This window comes from Olea europaea, chromosome 6, assembly GCF_002742605.1.
Source record: "Olea europaea var. sylvestris chromosome 6, O_europaea_v1, whole genome shotgun sequence".
Taxonomy (NCBI): Eukaryota; Viridiplantae; Streptophyta; class Magnoliopsida; order Lamiales; family Oleaceae; genus Olea; species Olea europaea.
Genome location: NC_036242.1, coordinates 7,015,553 through 7,030,092, shown reverse-complemented (window position 1 = coordinate 7,030,092; position 14,540 = coordinate 7,015,553). Strand labels below are relative to the sequence as shown.

Sequence of the window (14,540 nt, the reverse complement as noted above, 5' to 3'; positions counted from 1 at the left end):
AAAAATGTCACCAAAAAATAAGGGACGCTAGGCGCCAAAATATTTTTGGTGGGAAAATTATAACGTCAAAATTTTAATTTCTTGCTACAAAATATTTGTGGTGCAATGGGGTCTACTTTTTGTGACAAGAAATATTTGCTGCTAAAAATTCTACAATTAGAGGAAAAATTGTTATAAGAAAAATATGTTTTTTTTCAACGGGCAAAAAATGTTGCAGTAGGTGTTTTACAATACTCACTCATATATTTTAAGCTCTAATTTTATCGTAGAGCAGAAGGGTACGACAACATGCAATGCATGCTGTAGAAGCTCTCAAATGTATGTTGCTGTTAAGTTTTTGCGACGTACCTCGTCCGTTGCTGTAATTATATTTCGTGACACTCTTTACTTGTTATCTAAACTTCTTTTGGCAACATTTTTTGTTTCTTTTTTGAAACAAATGTTTATGTTTTCTTTTGGCTAAATTTTGATATCTAATATAAATTTTTTTAATCTTACACTATTGAAAAATGAGGCAACATTGATGAAATTTTTAGAGACATCTTCCTTGCAATTACAAATAGATTAACAACAAATTAGTAACGAATTATTAGTTTATCAATTTTTAAAATTATATATTTAATTACCGACTGAATTACCAACGTAAGCTTTTCGTTTTGTAGAATTCCAATGCTAGTCCATTGGTAAAAAAATAAAAAATAAATTAAATATATTTATCAACGAATTTCCCAATGAATGTTTTTGTTGGAAACTAAATAAAGGTGTAAAATAATTGGATAATGCTGTGTGTACACACAGCCTTAGGTCCACGAATATTTTATTACATGTGGACCCTCCTCCATGTGAAGGGGGTGTAAACTTGTATATACACCATTGTGTACACACAGCACAACCCAAAATAATTACAAACACAGAAAATTTGTAGCTAAACTTTTTAAGTAAAAGTAAAAAAAATTATTCAATAGTCATCAATGGGACAAAAAATCGGTAGAAATATTGGTAAAAATATTTAAAAATTAATAAAAATTTAGAGGAAAGTTTGAATAACCAATTTTTACAATATGCAATTTCCCTCCTCCTTAAATTTTCGCTTCCCACTAGAAATTTTTCCACTCCCTCTAAAACAAAAATCTTCACATTCCACTCAAATCAAATGCTGAGGCCCTAAACCCGAATGGCAGACCAAAGGGATCTCTCTCATCAAATGTCAGTGCTGAAGCCCTAAGCCCGCCGCCAACACCATCAAATCTCCCACGCCAGTAGATTATTAGTAATGGAGTGAAGCATTTTGCAGTAAATTTTGGTTTCGAAAGTTTCGGCCGAGCCCCAGGAGTAGAAAAAAATTGTGTTTCTCCCAGAAGCCCCTCTAAATGTGAGGGTTCACTATTATGCTATCTTACTCTTCATGTAGTGTTATTTTCTTCATTTTGTGGAACTCCTTATTCAAGAGATGTAGCTCTAATTAGATTCCTTTTTAGTGGTTGTGGTTGGGGAAGTTGGTGGAATTAAGAATGAAGGTAACATTTGTTATTTGGTAGCGTGGCGTGTTGCTTCCTTTTGATATTATTGGCCTTCTGCTTTCATTTTTTAATTCTGCATATGTTCATAAATTTCTCTTCAAGGCATGTCTGAGTAATTTAATTCTGTTACTACTAGGGATATTTATCATAGTTGTTTGTAATTTTTGTATTAAATATTGTCAAATATGTGGAAAGATGATTTATCATGCCGTTTTTACGATATTAAAAATAGGGGCATCAAGTATTAATGTTATTGCCGTTCAGGCCAAAATTCATCTTCCCTTTGCTCACCTGTAGTTGGTTCAAAATCTTTCCACTAAGGTATCTTTTGCTTAGTTTTCTAAGCATTATATCTATGCCCTTCATCCATGAATGTAAAATATCCTTCCATGATATTCTCTGGGTCAAGGCCAATATTTAAAAAGGTTGAATCCCAATCTTAAGGGCTCCCATCGCCTTGCCCCTAAAGTTTTGTGACGGAGGTAAATCGCGGAATATGTCACAGTAGGCAAAGGAAGAAGAGCTGCATGTACACTGCGTCTACAAGGAATCCAATTTCATGTCTCAAAAATCAAATCCTCCCAATGCGACTACCAGCAAAGGGTGAAATAACTTTACTTCTGTCCTTTGCATCACTGGGCTATGCCTCGCGGGGCGGGTCAAGGCCAATATTTAGTTGTACATATGGTTGGTGATCATATGCCCAGCAATTTTGTGCCAAAATTTGTCTCAAATCTATGTAGAAGGAATGAATAATTTTACTTGTGGCATTGTATTTAAGGATAATAATTCTATACAAATATTGCATTATAATGTGCATCGTGTCATTTTCTAACTTTGATTGCGTGTTTAGCCTAACCAACCTGACAGGAATGAATTTGGAAAATGTCACATATGCTGAATTTCTTTAATGATGTCAACCATGTCTATTTTCCTACCAGTTCACATTCTAATTGAATGCTATGGTATCCTTGGTATTCAGCTCAATCAATTTATTGTATTTCTGCGATTGGAAAAAAGTATATATATTAAATTCCACCATACGATTGAAAATTACATAGGCAAAGTTATTTTTAAATAATTTTTTTGTATGTTGATGTTTATGAGAGTGAAATTAGGATTAAATTACTCAGTTTTCCTGAATATCACTTCAATATCTCAATGAAGTAATGTCGACAAGTTCAAAAGGTAGCTTGCATATGGAAATTTTATTGTCTTTCTAATTGGTTAGAAGTGATCTTCATAGAATTCACATGGAAGTTGATCTATTTTAGACTTGTTCTCCAAGAGTGGAATTGACAACCATGAAGAAATTGCTGGTGAAGGATAAAGAGTTCATTTTTGTGGCATTTCTCCTAATGACTTCTCCTTTAAGGACTCTTAACTTTATTACTAGAGAATCTTTACAAATAAACATAAAAAGGGGCTTGCTGGCAATCTACCAGTGAAGAAATTTTTCCCCAGGTCAATCGATCTAAGCTGAGTGAATTTGGAGAAATTAAAACCAGAAAATTTTGTATGATCTATGTGAATTCAGTGATTTACATGATAGATAGGAGTTGGTCCAAATCACAATCTGAATTCTATTACATGGTCTTATGTAGTAGGTTTATTTATGTTCAAATTCTCTATTGTCTAGTAGGTTATATGAACTTAATTAAAAAATTTCTCTCATAATGTAAGAATAACTAGTACATTGAGTAAAGTTTGATTTTCTAGTGGCAGAAATTAATGTCACTTAACAAAGGATGTACTCATTCCATAAATAAACTTGGTTTAGCTAATACATATACTTAGAACTATGTGCTTTACTTATAGTACTATTCTTTCGCCAATCTCTATGCCGAGTGATGTGACTTGATTATATTGCAAATTCTAATTATCATTGTAGGAATATCAAGCAAATACTTATGCAATGGATTGCTTTCCATGTGCAGAAATGTAATCCACTTGTTTCTCCATTGACAAAACAGTTATATTTACTCCTCAATGTGTTCACTCATACTTTATGTGGTCTCACTACAGTAATTAGGGCTCAATGTTTTCTTTGAACGATTAGCTAGATGCTAAGTAGAGATGGTTTGTCCTTTTTTCTTTTTACATTATTTGAACAGCGAGCAATTGGCCTTATAACTCTAGGTGTCTGTAGGTGAAGGCTTTCTTTTTAATTGATATATTTTTCTTATAGCTAACTATAACTACTTTTTTGTATGTTCGTTTGTGACTAACATTGTGAGGCATTTTCTTATAGGAAGGCTTATTTAACCAAAGAACAAATTGATTGTGAGTTGGAAGCATGTTTTGGAGTCAAGAATGTTGTTTGGGAGTTCTGTAAGTATTTTGTTATTTCTTCTATATTTTTAATTCTATTTTCTACTTTTCAAGTTTGATGAACCACCCCAATTAGTTGGACCTTAAAATTATCAGCTTTATACTTTACTTGTTTTAGTTTTAGAGGTAACTATCTATTTAATTAACAATAATGTATTTTGTAATTATTTATATTTGAATTATTGTATATTGAAGCATTCTTTTTATAGTCATGAGTTGTTTTTATGGGGATACATTTTCAAATAGAAGGTGAACAATCATCTATGAAGCTAAGAAAAGCTTAATTAAGGATAATCGGTGCGACAAATTAACTTGTCGTGCTTTTGATTTTTCTTGACATATATGCATTACGACATTATCGCTACAAATATCGTGTTACTAATTTGTATTTTTTGTGTCAAACAAAATAATTTTGTGATTTTGTTAATGCGATGAATGGTCATAAGTAGTCGCATAATATATTCCATGACTCAACATTCAAAACAAATGTTTTTCTCGTAAAAACTTAATTAGAATAATTTGTTGCGATAAACTGTCTTGTCGCCCTTTTGTTTTTTCATGACATATTTGTATTGCGACCACATTATGGCTACAAATATTGTGTTGCTGTTTCATATTTTTTTGCCTCGAACAAATAGTGTTGTGATTTGGTTAATATGATGAATGGTCGAAAGTTGTCGTAGAATAAATTTCATGACTCAACATTCGTAACAAACATATTTATGGCAAAAACTTTATTGGAATATTCTTTGTGACAAATTGACTTGTTGTCTTTTTAACTTTTTGCAAATTATATACATTGCGACGACATTATAGTTACAAATATTGTTTTTTCATTTCGTATTTTTTGCATCAAACAAATAGTGTTGCGATTTTGTTAATGCGGAAAATGGCCAAAATGTCATCATAGAATACATTCCATGACTCATATAATGAGAAAATACTCACAACAAATATATTGTCATCGATAAATTACTTTTGCAACAAAATCTCAATTGCGATACAATTCTTTGTCGCAAAAATAGTTATTTTTTATAGTGAAGGTTGCATTTGATTGTCAATATTTTTCATGAAAAATATGTTTTTTCCACTCAAATTCATATTTTTGTGCAGTTTAATTGACATTTTTTTTTCTTGAAATATATTTTCCTTCCTTTGGTCACGTGACTTTATTTTTCTCGAAATCAAGGAAAATATTTTCTTTATGGGGAGTGAGATTTTTATTTTTCAGGGAATTTACTCTCTTTCTCTTTTGCATCTATCAACTCTCTCTCATCTACTCACCAATAAAAATCATACAAATATAATATTTTCTAGATTGAAAATTAAATCAATTAAAGAAATTTAATTGATAATTTCGATGCAAATAAATTCTAGACAATTGAATGATCTAGAATTTATTTACTTATAGTACTATTCTTTCGCCAATCACTATGCCGAGTGATGTGGCTTGATTATATTGCAAATTCTAATTATCGTTATAGGAATATCAAGCAAATACTTATGCAATGGATTGCTTTCCATGTGCAGAAATGTAATCCACTTGTTTCTCCATTGACAAAACAGTTATATTTACTCCTCAATGTGTTCGCTCATACTTTATGTCGTCTCTCTACAATAATTGGGGCTTAATGTTTCATTGAACGATCAGCTAGATGCTAAGTAGAGATGGGTTGTCCTTTTTTCTTTTTACATTATTTGAACAGCGAGCAATTGGCCTTATAACTCTAGGGTGTTCATCAGTGAAGCCTTTCTTTTTAATTGATATATTTTTCTCATTGCTAACTATAACTACTTTTTTGTATGTTCTTTTGTGACTAACATTGTGGGGCATTTTCTTATAGGAAGGCTTATTTAACCAAAGAACAAATTGATTGTGAGTTGGAAGCAAGTTTTGGAGTCAAGAATGTTGTTTCGGAGTTCTGTGAGTATTTTGTTATTTCTTCTATATTTTTAATTCTATTTTCTACTTTTCAAGTTTGATGAACCACCCAAAGTAGTTGGACCTTGAAATTATTAGCATTATACAGACCTTCAGACGTGGTCCTCTCGATATCGTATTCTTTATTTTTTATTATTGCAGTTAAAATAAATGTATAGAATTATTTATTTTTCGCGTTAGAAGTCATTGTATGGGGTGACATTAGGTTTGGGGTAAACGTTGCTTGTTGCTAGACCTAAGAATTACATGTTAATTAATTGTCTTGAATTCTATGTGAATTTGTCACCAATTTTTTTACAACGATAGAATTGCATGTGACCTTAGGAAAATTTACTTGACTGTTCTCTGTGAATTATGTGTCAGTACTTTGCTTGTGGTCATTATTTGGTATTGTTCACATGTATAGGTCTAAGGCAAGTGCGAAATATAAAATATATTTTAACTGTGATAAAATTTGGGCATAATTGAAAGAGATTGTCCTAGGATGATAATAAAAGGAAAGATGAGGATAGAGACGATGCGAATGTGACTTTAGGGTCGAGTAGTAATCCTAATGATGTTTATTGAGAGAATAAACTTTGTTCTTGCATTGCATCTGTATATAATCATTTCTGCATGTATGTGGTCACTTAATTTTGTTGCAACGTTGGTATGTTACACTTTCAATATGTTTGATGTGTGTAATTATATGAATTAGAGTGATTTATTACTTTGTGTAATATGTTTACATGCATAGCGGGTTGAGTTTTGTGGTGTGCTCTGTTTGCTCTGTGAATGGTGTGAGGGTGTGGTAGTGAGAAGAAAGTTGGGCAACCGTTTCTCTCTTTTATCTTTGTGAGCCTGTGTGGTTTGTGAGATTATGTGAGGCAGTCATGTTAGGGTTACCTTCTTTATCTTTGTGAGCCTCGTTTGTGAGTGTTGTAAAGTAACTGACTCTTTCTTCGATTTTTCTTTGTGAGTGCCACCTTTGCCGTTTTCTTTGTGAATTTTTTGGAACTTTGGTGATTGGAGTAACCTTTGTGGTCACCGAAAGGTATTAATTTGTCATAGTGAGTTTGAAATGCATTAGTAGTGAGTTGGATGTCTTTTGATAAGGTGGAGTATAGATGCCTAGGGGTAGATGGTGGTTTATACCGGGGATGTGGAGTGTGACATTCGGATCACGAGTGGAGATGTGATCAAATGTCTAGAATCATTTATCTGGAAAGAGACCCTGATCAGGTCGAGTGTGAGAGAGGCACTTCTATCACTTCTGTTAGGTGGAGACCCATTATCCACGTAGGTTGGGAGAAGTGATGTGGTGATAGAGGATTATCCCGAGAACTTAGGATCTATTGTGACTTGCCAGTTAGACATGAGTTGAGTGAATAGTTTAGTAAGCATGATGGGCGATGAGAGGAGATATGTATTCTCAAGGTGTGAGCAACATGGAATGGGATAGGATAAGTGTGGTGAGATCTTCTCTTAGGGTCATTTATGCATGTGTTGCATATGTGGTTGATCGTGGTTTGATTGACTTGGTGTTAATCTATGGTTCTATGTGAACGTATTTTTTGAAAAGATCGGTGTGTGTTATCCTATAGTATATCGTCATCGCACGTGTATTTGCTCTTGATTGTTTACCATTAAATATTTGCTTCTACTTAGGTGTTTTTTACCTTAGCCCCAGTGAGTACATGGAACAGGTATGGTATGTGTTTCAAGTTAGAAATAGGAGGTAAGGTTTGTGATCCAATTTTATTGGCTACCTTGATTATGCAAGTGTTAACTGTGTGTTTTGATTGCTTGCAGATTTATTGGGTATCAAGGTGGAGATTTGTTGGGTTTTTGATACCCAATAAATCTCGAGCTATGATATTAACGTGGGTTAATATTATTTCATAAGCACAGGCCGATGAATGAAATAAGTCCAACAACCAAGTCCATGAGTTACACCCGGCCCAATTGTATTTCCTTATGGATAGCTTGAATCTTGGCCCGTTCACCCCTTTAATGGCCCAACTTAAAGCCTAACCCTAGAGTATATATTTGGCTATAACCCTAGCCACTTTCTATTGATGATTGTGTGATTTTGAGAGAAGAAAAAGTGAATCCCGACTGCCCCCCTTTGTGTGAGAAAAAAGGTCTCCATAAATGTCCAAAACCCTTATATAACGTGTGCAATTGGTGGTTCTTTCATAGTATACCCTTGTGGTGTCTTCTCCTAGCCTTTGTGGCCATAAATCATCATCCTTTCTTGTCCTACATAGGTAAGATTGAATAGCAACCAAGGTGAATCAATTGGTTGTGGTTTGGAGCCGATTGGACTGGTTGTTGGTTGAGAAAGGTGCGTTGGACTGAGCCCGAAAATCACCGATTTGAAGATCTTTCAAGAGAGCTTCCACAACAATTGGTATCAGAGTTTCAAGGTGGAGATTGTTGGATTTTTTGATACCCAGTAATCCGGACAATGATTTAAAATAGTTGTCGAATTATTTATCGACACCATGGATTTGGCTCGGCTCGGAGATGAACTACACTTTTGGGTGGCTCGAGTTTGGGTTGAATGATTATTTGGTTAGTTAGATCATTTAGTGATTAATATGGAGTTGAAAATTGGTCCATTCATTTAGGTTAATTGGTAGCCCTCTTAGTGAACCCTAGGCCCATATATATATATATATATATATATATATATGTATGTATATATATATATATATATATGTATGTATATATATATATATATATATGTATATATATATATATATATATATATATATATATATGTATGTATGTATGTATGTATGTATCTCCCAGCCGTTTTTGGTGTGTGTGTGTTGTAGCAATGAAGAGGAGAGTTGAGAGAAGAGAGGCAGCCGAGAGAGAGGGAAGTCATGTGAGGTTGTGAGTAAGATTCAACCATTGTAATATCTTCTTCTTCCTCTCCATACCTTTTTGGATTGCTAACACCACCACCCTTTTCCGTTATAGGGTTTGAGAGAGTTTGAGCTGTCCAAAGTGAAGGCGAAAGTCTTGGGTCAAGTCGAGGTAAACCAATATTCGTTTGATTGTTTTCTGAGCTTGGAATCAAGATTTATCGAGAGAGAGAGGGAAGTCATGTGAGGTTGTGAGTAAGATTCAACCATTGTAATATCTTCTTCTTCCTCTCCATACCTTTGTGGATTGCTAACACTACTACCCTTCTCCTTTGTGGGGTTCGAGAGAGCTTGGGCAATCCAAAATGAAGGCGAAAGTCTCGGGTCGAGCCAAGGTAAACAGGTGCTCGTTTGATTGTTTTTTGAGCCCGGAATCAAAATTTATCGAGGGATTTCTGTTACATGCTATAAATCCAACAATTGAAGAGTTTGGTTCTAGGTTGTCAATTGATATGATTTATTGGTTATCTAACGGATTTGAATATTCATTGGAGACTTGTGAGTTCAAAGACAAAATACCCTGAGATCATTTGAAATCAATTGATTGCTCTGTTTTCCTTATATCTATATTAACCGCGATTTCTTATTTATAATCGGACAATAGTAGTTCATCTATTGAAACTATTCTTCATTGTGTGGGGACACAGAAAGATCTTCTAGTAAGAAAAAGGTCTATAAACACATAGAAAGTGGAACAGATGAAGATTATGGAGAAAGATCTTACTGTTATGGTTGAAGAAGTGGAGAGACTCTGTGATGAGGTTTTAAATGCTAAGAAGAAGGCATACTGTAATCAGTTTCAAAATCCTTCATAATGGCAGTACATACATGAATCCAAATCCTTCATATCTACATTCGATGAACGTAAATGTCGGGTTTGTGGACTATGGTAGACCTTATTACATTGGTGGTGGAGTAGTGGGAAATGGAATGATTCCCCGGCCATAAATCTTGCTTGGGGATGACCATATGATATGTCTCATACTCTAAAAGTGAATGTTCACCAAAAACACCTGCCGGTGATACTTCCCCAATAGTTCATTTGGACTCGATTTAAATTCTTTCTTTTGTTTAGTGAATGGTAGATTCTTGTAGTTCCTCACAACTTTTTTCTTAGTATCAAACTATGCAAAGATTAACATTGTTGATTTTAAATGTATTCCTGGTTTTACTTGCCATTTTATTTTTTCTCTATTTACTTAGTTTTGTATTATTTGCTGGGTTGTTCTTGATGGAACATTTCTTGAAGAAAGAAATTTGTTTTGCACTTTATAAGATGCCATTAAAATTCTTCTATTGTATATCAACTTACCTTTTAGTAAATCTTATTAATTTTTGAAAGAAATACGATGGTTGCCAGCCACAATTTTCTGAAATAATTCACTAAAAAGCAACAAAAATGTCGAACTAAAACATCCATTTCAATGCAAACTCTCACCTTAGGAAAGCACTTACCCGTGAAATTACATAGTTGATCATGCAGGTTGAGGGCATTGTAGGTGATGCACTTAATGGAACTGTGGAGTGCAACAAGTGTAAACGGATTACATGTAAAAAGGAATTATTATCATTTTTTATTTTATTTTATTTTTAGCTGTCCCAATTCAAATTCCATTACAAGCATCGAACAACAGAGGAAGGTAGTTCAATTGGTTCCAGCAAAACACCATAATCAACATAGACCGCCAATGAAATAACAAAAGAATAAAGGAAAAATGACTAATGTTTCTTTTTTCATCTTGCTCCCTTTTGCCTCTTGAACATGAATGTGGAGTTCTCTACGGAAAAGAGACTGTTCCCAATTGACAAACATCCTCAATTTTGTTATAAGTAATTTTTGGCTATTTTGATTTCCACAACATGATATATCTCTCGTGTAGCTTTCTATTCTGTATTGAAATGATCGCAAAATTGTTGGATTTTTTATACCCAATAAATCCCGAGTTATGATTTTAACGTTGGATAATATATTTCATAGGCCTAGACCGATGAATGAAATAAGTTCAACAACCAATTCCATAGGCTCTGCCCGATCCAATTGTATTCCTCTTGAATGGTTTGAATCTTGACACGTTTAACTTTTTTATTGGTCTAACTTAAAGTCTAACTCTAGCCTATTTATAAAGTTATAACCCTAGCCACTTTTTTGGGAGATTTGTGAGAAAACTTAGAGGAAATTCGGCTACCCCCTTTGAAGTGAAGAAATCGGCCCCTTTGTGTCCAAAAATTGGTTGATTACTGTGTACTTTGAGGTCTCTGATGTGGAAATTTATTTCACACGTCTTCTTAGACCTAATTTTTAGATTCAAGTGTCTTATATGTTTTTTTTAGCTCACTTTTCTAGAATTTTAGGTGCCTTTTATAATTATTTAATTCTTGGGAATTCTTGTTGTTTACTTATTGAATTAGTTTGAAATTGGGCTGCCCAGTCAAACCAGAACACTGTTTGGTATTTGGGTTCTAATCGGAGCTACATATCTCCATTTTAGGTGTTGCTGGGCTTGTTGGAAAGATAAGGTCCAAATCTAAAACTTTTCTGAAGAGAGCAAAACTCAGTTCTGCCGTTAAAAAGAACAAATCCTATCCGAAGCAGAGAACTGGAAATCTGTCCAGAATTCACTACAGCCTGACCCAGCTTCTGTTAAAAGAACAAATCCTATCCGAAGCAGAGAACTGGAAATCTGTCCAGAATTCACTACAGCCTGACCCAGCTTCTGTTTTCGGCCTGTATCTGGAGTTCTAAAAGTCGGAATAAAGCAAGCCCAGGTGCGTTGGAAAGGTGAGGACGTGATCTAAAACTTTTGTGAGGTTGTGTCATCAAAATCCAGTTGGAAGCCACGTAATAAAATCCACCAAAAATCCCGTAATTTAAGAGCGAGAAATGGGTAATTCTGCTTTGGGAAGAGAAATCTGCGGGGAGTTTCGATTCTCAGCAACACGTACTATGGAAATCTGTTTTAAAAGGGAAAATGGATGCGGGAAATTGAAGGAAGCACGAGGTAAGGATTTCTCCAACTTCTAGAGTTCTTTTTCTTTCTCTGAATTTCTTTAATTGCATAATGTTGAACTTGAATAATTGGGTAATTTTATTAGTCATGATTTGCTAAGTTCCATATTCTAGGGTTAAGATGTAGTCACTGAATTTTATTTTTTTTAATGATTTGTTCATGGTTGTATTGATTATTCTTGTTAATTGCAATTTGATGATTTTGGTGTTCATTCTTGCAATTTACTGGCCATGAATTGCATGTTTAAGATGTTGAATCAAGTAACGAAAGTTGAAGTTCAACATTGGTTCGTGAAATTAACAAACATTGACAGTGGAATTTAGAAAAAAATACAAATCCTTGTGACCCACTTTGAATTTCACAGAGGATAATGAATTTATATTGATTTTTATGATCACGATAGTAGATATAGGATTAATATAAATTTATCTTTTATACCAAAAACTTGATGATGCCTATATTCTACCACAAGTGCATGGGTCGTGACAAGAAGAATAGGGCAAAAAGAGTATCGTTCCACAGAGAAGTGATTCAAGTACCAATTCCTAAAATTTTCTATATTATTTAGATAATCCCAAGGTAATGTAACTTATTCAGATTCTTAACCTCTATGAAGAAATCAAATTAGGAAGGATTCTAGGGTTTGGATTTCATCTATTGAGTTTTTTTTTTTTTTCAATGAATTTAAACCTGGTTGTTTGCATAAGTGTTTTGTTAATTACAATGACCGAATTCCCTTTTGTATGTGATATCCTCTTTCAAGGTATAAAACATAAATTTATATTAATCCTATATCTACTGTCGTGATCATAAAAATCAATATAAATTTATTATCCTCTGTGAAATTCAAGGTGGGTCACAAGGATGTGTATTTATTTCTAAACTCAACTGCCAATGTTTGTTAATTTCACGAACCAATGTTGAACTTCAACTTTCGCTACTTGATTTAACATCTTAAACATGCAATTCATGGCCAGTAAATTGCAAGAATGAACACCAAAATCATCAAATTACAATTAAAAAGAATAGTCAATACAACCATGAACAAATCATTAAAAAAAAAATAAAAAAATCAATGACTACATCTTAACCCTAGAATATGGAACTTAGCAAATCATGACTAATAAAATTATCCAATTATTCAAGTTCAACATTCTGCAATTAAAGAAAATCAGAGAAAAAAAATATAACTCTAGAAGTTGGAGAAATCCTTAGCCCGTGCTTCCTTAAATGTCCCACATCCATTTTCCTTTTTAAAACAGATTTCCATAGTATGTGTTGCTGAAAATCGAAACTCCCCGCAGATTTCTCTTCCCAAAGCAGAATTACCCCTTTCTCGCTCTTAAATTAAGGGATTTTTGACGGATTTTATTACCTGGCTTTCAACTGGATTTTGATGACACAACCTTCACAAAAGTTTTAGATCTCGTCCTCACCTTTCCAACGCACCTGGACTTGCTTTATTCCGACTTTTAGAACTCCAGATACAGACCGAAAACAGAATCTGGGTCAGGCTGTTGTGAATTCTGGACAGATTTCCAGTTCTCTGCTTCGGATAGGATTTGTTCCTTTTTAACGGCAGAACTGAGTTTTTCTCTCTTCAGAAAAGTTTTAGATTTGGGCCTTATCTTTCCAACAACACCTAAAATGGAGATATGTAGCTCCAATTAGAACCCAAATACCAAACAGTGTTCTGGTTTGACTGGGCAGCCCAATTTCAAACTAATTCAATAATTAAACACCTGCAAAACACCAAGAATTAAATAATTATAAAAGGCACCTAAAATTCTAGAAAAGTGAGCTAAAAAAAAAAACATATAAAACACTTGAATCTAAACAATTAGGTCTAAGAATATGTGTGAAATAAATTCCCACATCACTCTCTTCATAGCTTCCTTTGTGGTGTTTTCTTCTTGCCTTTGCGGCTACAAATCATCACTGTTATCTTGTCCTGTGTGGATGAGATTGAAAAACAATCGAGGTGAATATATTGATTGTGGATCGGAGCCGATTGTTTTGGTTGATTGGTAGAGAAATGTAATGTTGGACTGAGCTTGGAAAACACTGATTTGAAGATCTTTGGAGCAAGTTTTCGCAACAATTGGTGTCAAAGCTTCAAGGTGGTGGTTTTAGTTTATGAAACTTATCAAAAAAATCTAGGAAATCAATAGAAACGAAGCAGAAATCAAATCAAAAAACTGTCCAGAAAATTGCCAAAAATCAGCCTCTATTTTCGTGTTTTTCGGCCAATCCAGAAATAGTTTGGTGAAACAGAGACCACTGGTGTGACATATAGGTGGAGGTATTTCTAGAAGTTCGACCCATGAGACTTTTCGACGGCCTATAAAGCCCACGCGCAGAGGCTTGTGGTGGCACATGACGGCATTTTCTAACAACGGTGTTTTGAGGCAGTTTGTTCCCAACGTTATTTTTGACACTATGGTGTCGTTAGTTTTCTTTTTCAAGTTGTGCAGTAGAATCTGGATAGAATTGTTCTTCGCACGTTCGGGTATTGATCGTGATTGGTTGGTTGCTGCAGATGCTAGAGACTTTAGAACGAATAGTGATTGTTCTAAAATGATAAATTCGCGTCTCTCATAATTTACGAACTCATATTGGTCCGCTCTGGTATAATATCTTATCTCAATTTACCTTTCAGTATTAGCATGTCATTATGTGGGATGACAATAGCGTTGTAGTTATCGTGAAGTGGTAACATTGCTTGTGCTAGAAATTTATGAGTTATTTGCCATATATGAAGTGCTGAGTTTTGATTGCAAGTTAGTAATAGATTTTGTGCTTTAACTATCATATAGTCACCGTA

At 34.0% G+C, this 14,540-nt stretch overlaps 1 long non-coding RNA gene across 1 annotated transcript; it reads left to right on the top strand.

Moving 5' to 3' along the window:
* The first annotated feature begins 1,106 nt into the window (after nt 1-1,106).
* On the top strand, nt 1,107-5,769 carry LOC111396473. Its single transcript, XR_002703008.1, has 3 exons — nt 1,107-1,372; nt 3,772-3,851; nt 5,696-5,769. It is a non-coding gene; the product is annotated as an uncharacterized LOC111396473 (long non-coding RNA).
* Nucleotides 5,770-14,540: the final 8,771 nt, after the last annotated feature.